At 34.2% G+C, this 13,551-nt stretch overlaps 1 pseudogene; it reads left to right on the top strand.

Annotated features, from left to right (window-relative positions):
* The first annotated feature begins 10,828 nt into the window (after positions 1-10,828).
* LOC121366224 lies at positions 10,829-11,619 on the top strand (annotated as a pseudogene).
* Positions 11,620-13,551: the final 1,932 nt, after the last annotated feature.

The following is a 13,551-nucleotide window of genomic DNA, read 5'->3' as shown; positions in this document are numbered from 1 at the left end:
AAAATGTTACTATCTTTATAGCATTTTCCAAAACAAGGGTATAATGTATTGAATGTACTAAGAATAACACGAGTTTTGGTCCGTATTTCTTTGAAGTGGCTAGCTGATCTCCGAATTGAAAGGAAGTGAGAGGAGCTGTCATCATTCAGAACGAAGGATCCAGAGAAGTGCTGTTACTGTGATCATAGCCGTACAAGATGTCTGGGTGGGATGCTTACTTGACCAGTTTAGTTGGTTATGCTCCTAATGATGCTACTCATGGATGTATCATTGGAAAAGATGGCTCGAAATGGACAACAGATACTGTTCCTAACGCATTGCCGGTAATTTATTAATTATTCTGCCCATTCTATTTTATGACAAAGTTGTATATTGTTCTTGTTATTAGCTTTACCATATACACTAGTTAAGTTAAATATTAGCCAACACTCATCTACTTTAATGTATTTAACAGTATATCATATTTCAATATGAAATAAATGTTATTGGGACCCCTGTGTTTTTGGATCTCTCATTTAAAAGTATTGTATAATTATAGATTCATATAGTTTAGTGTTGCTGCCTTTACTAAGAGAGGATGATATACTTGTACTAAACTGCCACATTGAATGCTATAATAGTTGTATTATACTATGAATATAACTTACATGGTCACAAAATGGCTGATGGTTCTTGTAGTATAGTTTCTCCACTGTAAAAGTACCAGCATAATGTTGATTTATTGGATAGAGTTATACAACAAGGAAATGATGTCATTCGTTTAACTATCAGAATATGCGGCAAGAGTTATCTTGATCCTCGTTTGACATCCTCCATCCTTGTATCCAGCAATATATTATATTTTTATTTTCATAACTTTCTATCACTGTGCAGAGAAACTACCATTAGCCATTTGTGGGCGTGTTATATAATTATTATTATTACCCAAGCACTCTAATTAATTGCTGCAGTAGATTAATATATGTGTGTCCTCCTCTCTCTAAGCAAAGGGAAGCAATGCTAGGCTATCTCCTGTTGCTGACCCTTGCTTAAGAGAAGAAGTATCTGCAACATCCAACCAGTACCATTATAATCCCTAGAAAATGTGGCTGTTTTTCATAAGTTTTGATGGTGAAATATAGTCTTTCTCTACATAAACCTATTTTTTTATCTTACTTGTGGCAATACCCTCCCAGTGTTTGGGGAGAGCTCAATACAGCTAGAGTTTTTAATATTTTGGTAATAACTTGGCAAAGATGAGAACCAATCAACTTTTTGAGTCCAAATAGCATTGGTCCTCTCAAGTTTAAACAAAGATTGTCTTGAACACAAAGCCACACCCATTGAAAAGGATATATATATATATATTGGATGATGGCAATCAATTTGTCTTGTAATATAATTTGATGTCAACCTCATTGTTTGTGAATGTCTATAATTTATTTTCTTCTTTTTAAGATTAAACCAGAAGAAATCAAGCTATAGCTGATGCTTTGTCAAAAAAGAACTTTTTAACCTTTCAAACATCAGGTGTTCGTATTAATGGCACAAAATATCGTTTCTCAAGAAGAAGAATGAGAAAATTGTTATGGCAAAGAAGAAGGATTCGGTGCTATCACAATGCAGGCTACAAAAACAGCTGTTGTAATCGGTTTCTGTCCTGAAGGAAAGCAACAAGGTACTTAAACAAGGCAGTTTCAACAGTGGCCCCCCCCGATTATCTTGAATCTCTGAACATGTGATTTCTTATATTGTTCCGTTTTAGTGTGCTCCAATCATAATAGGCAACAATATTAATAATAATAATTTACTTGTGAATGGTTTTTTATACCATAATACTCAATATTACTTGCTGTTTGTCTTAATTTTTTTTGTAATTTAGTTTTAGTTCTAATTATTAGAATTATGTATTTTCAGTTTATTAAGGGACTGGTTAATTTTCATTAATTGCAAATAAAATTTTGCTACGTAATAATGACCTGTTATTACAAAAACAAAGTAGGAATTAGCTTCATAATTAGAACATGACGGTAGGATAATATAAGTGGGCGGAGTTATTTTATTGTTGCGCGTAACTTTATAAGTTGCGCTTGCGCTTACATACCATTAATTCGCATTAACTTAAGTTCGAACTTTTCAAGATGTCGTGGGATGCATACTTAGACAATTTAGTTGCTCGCAGTAGTAAAGATTCACAAGGCTCTGAACATATCGACAGAGCTTGTATTGTAGGACTGCAAGATGGAGGATCACTGTGGACTTCAGCTGGTCATCCAAAAGGAATAAAGGTTTTATATATATAAGGTATTACAAATTTATATCTTTTTTTGTGTAGGTAAGTGGACCCGAAGCAAAGACCATTTCTCAATGCTTCAAGGAACAAAACTTTTCTTTCATGGCAAGTGGAGTTCGTTTAGAAGGAGATAAATATCAATTCTTACTGAAGTAGACGGGACAACGGTCTATGCAAAAGCAAAAGGGAAGGTTCTGCAGTTACACTCCAGGCTTCCAAGACAGCCATATTTATACACACTGTCCTGAAGAGAAGCAACAAGGCAATGCTAACAATGCTGTTGATAGCATAGTTGAGTATTTAAAGGGATTGATATTTAACAAAATGGTCTTATTATACTGGACGCTTTACTATTATCATTAGATGGTGTGTCCAATTAAATTCAGTTATTTTTATAAGTTGTATTCAGTAATTTTTTTATGTTAATGTTTTTAGTTATTGTCTCCATTGTTTGTCACTGCAGTATAGTTAAAATAATCGTCTTTTTTTAACTATTTAATCTCATAGCTATCATGATATGGGAGAAAAGGTAGGGGTGTTTGCTGAAAAAATTATGTATCTAAACTTCTCCAGTGGTAGTTGTCAGTGATTATGATGTAGATAAGACTTCTCTTATTAAACAAATTCTGTGAGGGAAAGGTATTGATCTGTAGTGTTGATATGTCATCATGTGATTGTCATGTGATCTAGTTCTTAACACAAATCATCCACCGTGCCAATTGGAGCAGACTGGTAATTATCCATCTATTTTTATTATAAACATTTTGTCATAGACTAGTACAAAGGTCTATATTATGTAACAAACTTAATTGTATCCATACTCATATATATACTACTGTGTGGAAGTGGACATTCTGAGATTTAGCTGGAAGAAAAGTGTGCTATGAAATATGATGACAACTCTTATCAGATACCACAAAATTAATACACTATTAAGTACAGCAATAACCTATAGTTATACATGTGTATAGAAACTATCAACTGTTGACTTAGACACTTCTAACATTACAATGCAATAATAAATGTTTGTTATAAGGGACTGCATGTTTATTTCACTCTATCTATATTTTGGTCTCTTAGTGGCAACAGTTTATTGACAATCTTATATGCCAATTTTCAATATACATCACATGTACCTTATACAAAATGGTTATTATATATAATAATGGTACATTACCCATTGTTTGGATTATTGATGGTAGTTACTATTTCTCTTTAAATTCATTATTTCTATATAGTACAGACTACACCTCTTTATATATATTATAGGTTGTACAAGAAATAGCACTGGTGCTCTTCATATTATATTTAATGTCATTTAGTAGATCTGTTTATTGGTGTGATGTACAAAACAGAACAGTTAACAAAAACTGGATAGAAGAGCTCCATTGACTGTAATGTAATTTTACATGATACACTCCTCTTACAACAACTATATTGTAATATACTTAACATGATAGATTTGTGCTCCCCTAAGACTGGGCTGAGGCGCGACCGCCCGCCGCGGCCACTTAGAAAGAGATTGTATGAAGGAGGCTAGTTGAGGAAATGGTCGGGCGACGCCATTCAAAATATAAAGTAAAGTAAGGGAAAGGGAATCCAAGGGAACAGTAGAGGTGGCCGAGAATTTTTCTCGACGGCCGTGCATCTCTAACTAAAAATCAGGGGGTGGGGGTACCAGTTATCCTATCTCATCAGCTTTCCTAAGATCAAGAGAAGATGTAGAAGACAATATAATGGCTATATCACTCATTGATTGATGTATACGCATGAACTGTGTACATTTCATACATACTTTCATATAGTTTGGTTTAAATTATTTAACGATGACATCTGTGTATATTTACATAAACCCTGAATAAAAGTTTAGGTACTTTGAAATGTAGTTATTGTCATCAAAGTATACACTTTATAAAGTTGTTATAACCCAATACTATTACTATTATATATGAGAAATATTATGAAGAGGAGGCCTTTAGTTCGTCGTGTTAGACCATGACGATCAGTACGTATTGATTTTACTCACAAAACTAAGTGAAGAATAAAATAAATGTATATATGATTGTATAAAATGTAACTGAAAACCCTCACTGGCGTAACAAGACTTTAGATATAGATGCAAGATATGCTACAAATAGAACTTCACCGTCGTTTGCTATCATAACAGAGACAAGATCATTGAACACTATGTAACTATTGAGGATAGTATTAATCTTGGAAACTTTCTCAAACAGCTTGTTATCAAGTACTGGAGAGCTGAGTCACACAAACTTGATATTCACCAATCAACGAAGTACAGCACTGTTCATTGCTAACTATCTATAATAAAGCAAGATGATAAAGTATAGCATGGGTGTGGTGGGACCAGCTCGAATGATTTCAAGTAGTCCTAAAATAAGTCGTAGCTCTAGTGTGTAACATTTTTACAGCTCCATGAGAGCAGGAGTTGTTCAGCACTATATGTACATGATCACTAACACTAGTATCTGTCCGTCATTTTTCTAACCTGCTGATGTTTCAGAGGAACCAATCACAGAGACTCTAGCTATATGATCAATCCAATCCTCTTCTGCTTCTTCTGTTGCTAGTGTGTATGGTATAGAGGAAAAGAGGACCTTGTCTTGCCCTCTTCAATTTCAATAAGAGATTCGTAGACTGATAAAGGGTAACTGGTAGTGCGTGTGATGTATTCAACTTCAGAAGGAGACTGTTTTCTCGATCATGGATATCTAATAGGTACTAGAATCATAGGTGCACTGTAATTGTTTAATTATATCAACTTGTTCATGTAATTGTACATCGTCAGATGATGGCATGTCTCCTGTTGTATACCAACCCAACAAATTCCATATCATTGAATACTTGTTTTAACTATATACCATAAAAAATTCATTGAAGATCACATGATCTACTAACCACACCCACTTACATTGCTCTTCCTTTGATGTGAAGTAATCACGATCCAGTATTAAGCGCCCATCAACCACTTGTAACAACAATCTCATATGAATTACATATCTCTACACTGCGACCTTTTTGTCTACTAACAGCGCGGCCAAAAACTACAATCATACAACCTCATTACTAGGTATTATAATTATACTTACTGTAGTGTTTCCGTCTTCAGCTTGCACTTTAACTCTTGTAAAATGATCTGAGACATTCATTACGACGAGAGGATGGAGAGTGACGATCAATGATCCAGTGCCGCTACCAGCTACAACTTGCTCTGACCCTTCTCCAGATGGAGCAGCCAATATTGTGGGTTGGGCTAGGTTTTTAATAATTTCATTAAACAATAAAAAACATAAAATTAATTATTAATCTGTTCATTAAGTGAGAGAGATTAAGGAGATGAAGAAACAGTCACTTTCTCTTTCGACTTTTCTTTGTCAGATAGTTCATCAAGATGACTACAATAAATAATGACATCATAATGACATCATAAGGACTTATACCATTTCACTATCAGATGATTTGTCACACTTTCTCACTACTACTATAATATTGTCGTCTGTGTTTTCTTGATAATTTCTTACGTTTACGAGACTTCTAAAAATAGAATTTATGATGTCCATCATTACATCATATGTTATACCTTGTGGTGACCACGCCTATCAGGAGTAGGGAACGAGAACGAGACTCTGGACAAAGAAATATTAAATCAAAATCCTACTGTATCCATTGATCCAATTTTTATGAATCCATTCAATTACCATACATCCATTACTTAATCCAATACATTTATAAGACATTCTTATAACTCACTCTACTTCTATAATGTGTTCTGGTTTTTCTTTTCTAAAAGAATACAATAAAGTTATTATGTAATCATTACAATGTATAATGAAGTTATTATGTAATCATTACAATGTATAATGAAGTTATTAGTATCATTACATGTATAATGAAGTTTTAAGTAAATCATTACAATGTATAATGAAGTTATTATGGTAATCATTACAATGTATAATGAAGTTATTATGTACATCATTACAACGTACTTCTTTTTTCTTAGAATGTTTTTTTCTTTACGTATTCTTCCCTAACTTTCTTCTCGAGATTTACGTAGCTCATCTCGAAGACTATATAAGAAAATAATTACTAAACTTATAAACTCCACCCCACCCATTCTTCACGTTCCTCCCACACAGACACGACGATGATCCCCCCCTTTTTTTAATGAAGTCATTTTCTCTTTCACTTCTTCCCTATAAAACAAAAGTCACGTGACATACATACGACAGATGACATACATGTAGGTCTGTTCCTACTGAGATAATCTCTTATGGAGGGCAGATGATGGCGATGGCCATTTGGCACGTGCCATAGCAATAGGATTCATAAAAGCCTATATAAAGGAATTATAATTAGTAAATATTAGTTCAGTAGCTTACAACTCTGTGTTGTCTCTCTTGCCCATCTCTGTTGTTAATTGAGGTTATAAAGGTTAATTGTAACTAATGGGTGTGGCTACATTGTTAAGCGTGGCCATCCATATTAATGTGAGTGTGATAATGGGGTTTAGCTTGTTGGTGTTTTTTGATCGTGTTATTTTCATATCTCTCTAGCTCTTCAAATTGAAGTAACTTTACTTAATTATCAATCTATTTATTGATTATTATTGTTAGGTGCTATAATGGCAGTGATCCCTTATATAATTATAATGACAAGAATGCTGCTTTTGATGGTCGTACTAGTAGTATTGTTTTCAGTTATCCAAGGCAACTTTAATGTATCCTATACCTCGTAATGCTTGTTCCACTGTAAACTGTGCCCCCTTCATTTTGATACTAATAATTATATTGCACTTGTCCTGAGTATGATGATTGTCCAGGATGATAATGTAAGTTAAATGGGACAGTTCAGTATGGAATTAGAGTTATAAATGGATATATAACTCTGGCTTAGACATAGGGGGAAGGAGGCTTGAGCACCCCTAACTTAAGACGTGGGGGCATAACTCCCCCTCATTTGAATGATTCAGCAATTTCAAAAAACCATTATGATTAATAGTGTAAAGATTTTGACCGTAAGAAATGAATGGGGATATATGTAATGAATGGGGGTGGATTCATTTTTTGATATTTCACCACAAAAGAGCAAATGTTTAAACAGTTAGTTCAAACTGTCTTCATCAGTGGCTACATAATAATAATGCGATGAAAAATAGTCTATATTATAACTCAAACTAGGTTTTTCAAAGGTTAGCGTCTTTTTCGTTGTTTGGTAGGCACTATTTTTCATTTTCATGACATTTATTATTATGTAGCCACTGATGAAGACAGTTTGAACTAACTGTTGAAACGTTGGGCAATAAAATTTTGTTTTGTTTGGTGAAAGATCAAAAAATGAACATTATAATAAACTTAACCAAAACAGTCAGGTTCTTTGTAAATGATGTACATATATATTTGGACAATTTAAAACTTGTTTACTGATTGTCATACTATTGATCAAGTTATTCTAATGTAAACATATTTTTAATTTATTGTTTTTGGCATGGTAGTAAAAAATATCAGGTACATTTGCCCCCCAAAAAATTTTTTATGGTGTCTAAAGCCCTCTGAGTAAATACTTTGGTAATTAGATAGAGTTAGGAGAGACAGATATATGATAAGTGTTATTGAGGTTTATATTAATTATATTCATAATTATAGGGTGATAACTTATGTAGAGCTGGTGATGGGTGATGGTAACTGTGGTCCTCATCTTCTAAGTCATGGATGATGTGACTAGTGTAATAACAGTTATTGTATTGAAGTAATAATATAATATCATGTTATTTATAAATTTGTGTTTAGGAGTTTGGGAAATATTTTAGAGACTTTGTTAATGATCAGAACCAAGGTATGTGTGACAATTATAGTCTCTTATAATAATTTGAGTTCTCTCTCTCAACACACACACACTTAGTAATAATTCTGACAGTACAATTTATACTTAAGTACAGAGAATTCTTCTGGTTTTTATGAACGAATTTATTTTAATATTTTGCTTTGTCATAATGATAGCTTTACATTAGATATCGTGTATTCGGTTGTACCTGTAATTGTAAAGTATTTCTAATAATAATATATATTATAACATTTTATCAATTACTGTAGTGTCTGATTGGTTTGGCAAAATGGCAACAGAGAGGACTAACACAATGGATAGACGTCAGTTACCCCGGCGACGTTATCATTCCATTAGAGAGAACACAGAGACTTGTATCAATTTGTTGGAAGACTTTAAGAGGGGGAGAAAATATACGAGCTTACCTTGTGAACATGGTAAGAGAGAGACATACAATGTGTTACAGGAAGTCTTTTTTGTTATTTTAGTATTTCATCCAGTCTGTGTGTGATGAGTGGATTACAGAAATGAATAGAACATGTCCGTTATGCTAAAGTAGAAGTATCTCTCGTAGAGGAAGGAGGGACAACTGAACAGGTCAGTCGAATTATCAGATGCAGAAGAAAAGGCAGGGATATGAGCTGCTGGTAGTAGTACCACATCCATGTTCCATGGAAACACCAAATATCAATCATCAGACTCTGTGACACCATCATCGTTAGAAAACAATCTGAGGATGAATTAATTTATGTAATTTTTTTATAAAACTGATTGTATAATCAGTCAAATATATGTTTTAAGAGTATCAAGTCGTTTACCTGGAACAACAATGTATCTCTCTAGATAGTTGAAATTATATCATTTATATTTGCTTCATGTTATAAAGTGTTTATTAAACAAGTATTTCAAAGGTCGCGATAGCTAACCACGATTGTCTAAATCGCCATCGTAATCTCTTGGAAAAAAAGACTCCACCCTCTCACGGTTGGACAATGAGGTGCTACTAGAAGGCGAGCATTCAAGTCCGAATATAATGAACTAATTTGTGACCTTTTATAAAAGCCGCTTTACAGTGCATCTAGTGAAAGATAAAAAACCTGACCTAAACCCGATCAAATGCCAATAAATATCTGTCGTATTTGCTCGGAAGAGTCTTGCTGTTTGTCTTGGTCCAAAGAGATTGAGTGAACTCTTGGCACTTGAGCCTACCCTGGCTCCACCCACTTCAGACAGTGTTCTATTTCGTTGTTTTGAAAGGCTTGTATCCAATTAATGAATTACAGACACTTTATAATCTTTCGAGTTAAATATCCTTTTCCTTCCGCATTGCCAGAACGAAATAAGGAACATATTTTTTTGTAGTCCTGAGACGTCCTCTCCATATTATCGACATTGCCGTTCTGGCGCATGCGCAGGTCTATTGCGCAATCAATGTGGTGCATGCTGTACTTTTATAGAATATGGCTGAATACGATCATAGGCGAAACGTAAGTAAATTAATGATATAATAGTCGTTTGTTAGACAGAATAGTATGAATAGTACGGAGGATTATTATGTGTTAGGAAGAGTTAGTGTATTACGAAAGGCGTAGTCTTAAATGTGTTGTATTTAAAAAAATAGAGTGCTGAAAATTTATTTGCTCTACAGGCCTGTGGGATGACCAAAGTGGACCACCTGGTAGGGAACAGAGGTCTTTTGAGGTAGTGTGAATTATACATGATAACTAAACAATATTACTAATAAATACATTCTATTATAGACATTGGTCCATTACCTGTATTGTACATGCCAATGATGTTTCATATGATATTTAATATGGTTAATTGGTAACATAGACTTAAATGTATATGATGTCAGTCCTTATAGAATAATTGGGACGAAGTGTCGATAAGTTTGATGAAATGAATCTTAGAGAGCAATTATTAAGGGGTTATTGCTTATGGGTAAGTATGATGTGACTTTTAGGATGCAAGTGCTTTTTTAGTTTTGAAAACCTTCTGCTTGCAGCAAAGAGCCATACTTCCTTGTAATAAGGTAATATAGTAAAACCCCCTTACTTCCCGTTTGACCCTCAACAAGGGACACTGACGTAATTGCAGGCCCAATGGGGACAGGAAAAAAAAGCGACTTTGCTATCTCAATTCTCAAAATATGGACTATAGCCCCAACGAAGTCTTGTAAGCATTAGTACGTGCTCCTACAAGAGAAATTAGGCACAAACAGGTACACCTAGACAACCATTGACATAACGATGATATTTGCCTCTTTAGATACAAAAAGTAGTGATAGAGCTTAGGTGACTATATGGATGCTGAGTGCCACGCCTGTATTGGCGGACTAAAGTCAGAGCGACATTGGCAAAATTGGAAATGGGAAGACATGTTGTTTTGTTGTACACTGGTAGAGTCCATGACAGGATTGCCAGGAATGCTTTAGGTATGGCAAGCTATTATTAAAATAATATAATATCTATATGAAGGGACAGTCCATTTATGTTGATGTTATCAAATCTGAGGTCTATTTTTCCCTTTATAGGATCCAAGGGGCAAATTAAAGTTTGTTCCTTGCATGAAGCTGGAATGAACTGTTGGCAAAGAGGTGTAAAGGACCAAATATACGATTGTCTTAGGAAAAATGCCCTCCCATATACAGGTTTTTAAACTAGTTTATTAAACTGGTTTGACTTGTTGTACAGGTAATATTGTGCTGCTGGTACAATGCCTCCTGATGTCCTTAGAGGTGACAAAAACGGTTGCATGAGAGAACCTGTTAGAATCCGCGTCAAGAAGGAGGAGTTAACTTTAGAGGGTATCAAGCATTCTATGTGTCAAGTAGAAAAAGAGGTGTGGCCCTATTTATGTCAATCACCGATTGTTTTAAAACTTGTGTGATTATTGTTATTTTTGGGTTGGGAATGGGAAAAGGTTAGAGACCATGCTGGGACTGTATGAGAATATAAAGATACCACAGATGTTATTTTGTTAACACTAGACGGATAAAGTTGATTGGTGACTGAAAAGATGCCATGCTCGAGACTTTACTGTTCACCATGGTATGTCATCATGGTGATAATCACATGATCTGATTTATGTTATCAGCAGTGGTGGACATGGTCAAAAAGATCGAGATATATTATGAGCGAATTTAGGAGTGGATCTTCACGAGTTCTAATCACTACAGATACTAGTTAGGATAATTCTATGTGATTAAACGTCATTGTCTTTTAGGCGTGGTTTATTGGATGTTCAACAAGTATCTGTTAGTTATAAATCTGACCTTCGGCAAATAGGGGAAAATTATATACACAGGTAACTTCCACCCCTTTAAACCCCGCCCATTATTGCTTTATGGTTATATAGGATTGGTCGTGGGTGGTAGATTTTGGTGCGAAGGGTGTGGCAATTAACTTCATTACTCGCGATGATGAGCGTATGTTGAAAGATATAGAAAATATTCTATTAATACACAAATTGATGAAATGCCTATGAATGTGGCAGAATGGATCTAAAAAAACTCTGTCCGTTATCACATGTATGTACCAAGCACAACTAGCTCCACACACCCTCATATTATGCATTAGATTTAGTTGTTTTCGTGAAAGCTAGTAATGTTTTTGTATTATTATTGTGTGTGATTAGCTTTTCTTTCTGTTTTATGAATCTTAAGTAATGTCATAACAACGCATGGAATTCATAACTTTACGTTTTTTTGTTATATGAATAAATTATTCTTTAATATTCTAAATATTCATTTAATTAGATAATACCAGAGAATAATTAATATAATAATAGTGGTACCACACAATTATACCATAATATACAAAAATAGGTCTGTAATTAGGACTTATAAGGGACAAGGTGGGTGAGCCAGTAGTGGAGTTATGAACTAATGGCTATATGTACTGAGCAATGTGTTAGTATGATTAATAAGTCTAGTAGCACTAATCAAATACATTCTCGCCCTAAGGAGAGAGAAAGAGAGGAACAAATCAAGGAGGAGAGGATATCTAAATTAATTTTACCGTCCATCTGTAAAATAGTTTTTTGCAAGTATCACTGAAGCTCCGAGAACTTCTAACAAAACACTCTCTTTTGACCCTGTCCAGCCCCTTAATAAAAAGAAAAAATAATGACATGTTTGCTTGTTTGTTGTTAACCCTTTTATAATCAACCATTTGTGGCATAGCTTTGTGGTTCGTTGACAATTCATTAAACTGCATCTAATACTTCATTGATAGCACTAGCAATATCCCTTATAATGGAACCACATTTGTACTTTGGTATAGAATCTATAACCACGCAAAAGTCTCATACCAAACACAGTTTTTTTTAAAATGGATATGAGTCTAGTGCAAGAATGGTATGATAAAAATAAACCTGATTGTCTGTAAAAAAATATGTCTGTCATGAATTTGATCTGGAATTTCGCTCAATTTTTGTTTGAGAGCTACATAACAAAATTGATACAACTACTATAACATGACATTATACATAAACTTACTAATGCGTTTTCCTGAAAATCTGAAAACTCCAATACATCACTTATTATTTGTATACTACATCAAATTTCAGTAGCCTGCTAATCGTAGTAATACTTAGGTAAGTTTAATTATACGCCTGCAGCATCAAGTACTTCCTCTAGAAAACTGTTGTGTTAGACCTGGATGAGACCTCTCTGCCTTTGTAAGGCTAAACGTAATGTCTGAACAGCAGCTATGTACGATCATCTAATTACAACTAAATTGAGAGAGAGGGGGAAGAGAAAAAGTAATAAAATGTTAAAACATCATCTAAGTTAACTGTAGATATTAGTGCTATGAGTAGTCATATTGTTGCATAATCTGTGAAGATGGCAACACGCGGTGAAGAGCTTAATGAAGCAAACCGCTCCTCGATAATCCAATTCTCAAGATATTTTTTAAAGTGTGTGTATAATAGGTCCTTTAGTGGGCGGGGGTGGTAAGCCTCTTTTAACAAAGGCGGTGGTCATGGTTAAAAAAATTTAAACCCTTTGTTAACAAAGAAAGCAGGAGTATTCTTTTAGTGTGGGGCAATATTCTTGGAAATGTTATGGGAGAAGCCCAAAGCCCTATATTTTAATTTACAAGTATTGGAAGGAAAAAACCCTTTTTAAGAACAAGGAAGTGATTAATATAGGTTTATTTGGCGTTTATTTAATTGTATGAATATGGGCTGGGGATGAAAAGTTTTGGAAGTTCTTTGGCAAGCAAAAGACTATCAAAAGAGATAAAGGTTAGATGGTTTGAACATTGTTATAATAATTTTAATAAATTTTGAAAATTTGATGCCATTTGTGATTGCCACGTTATGGCCCACACCCCATTATCTTTGTTCATTACGTTAGTTACCACACATTTCCAAAATCAAAGTTTCAAGGTTTGAAAAAGGTTTTTTTCCCTCCCCTTTGATTACCCATTGGT

The sequence above is a fragment of the Gigantopelta aegis genome, unplaced genomic scaffold (assembly GCF_016097555.1).
Source record: "Gigantopelta aegis isolate Gae_Host unplaced genomic scaffold, Gae_host_genome ctg5044_pilon_pilon, whole genome shotgun sequence".
In the NCBI taxonomy this organism is placed as follows: Eukaryota; Metazoa; Mollusca; class Gastropoda; order Neomphalida; family Peltospiridae; genus Gigantopelta; species Gigantopelta aegis.
The sequence above is the reverse complement of the archived record's forward strand: the minus strand, read 5'-3'. Positions and strand labels throughout refer to the sequence as shown.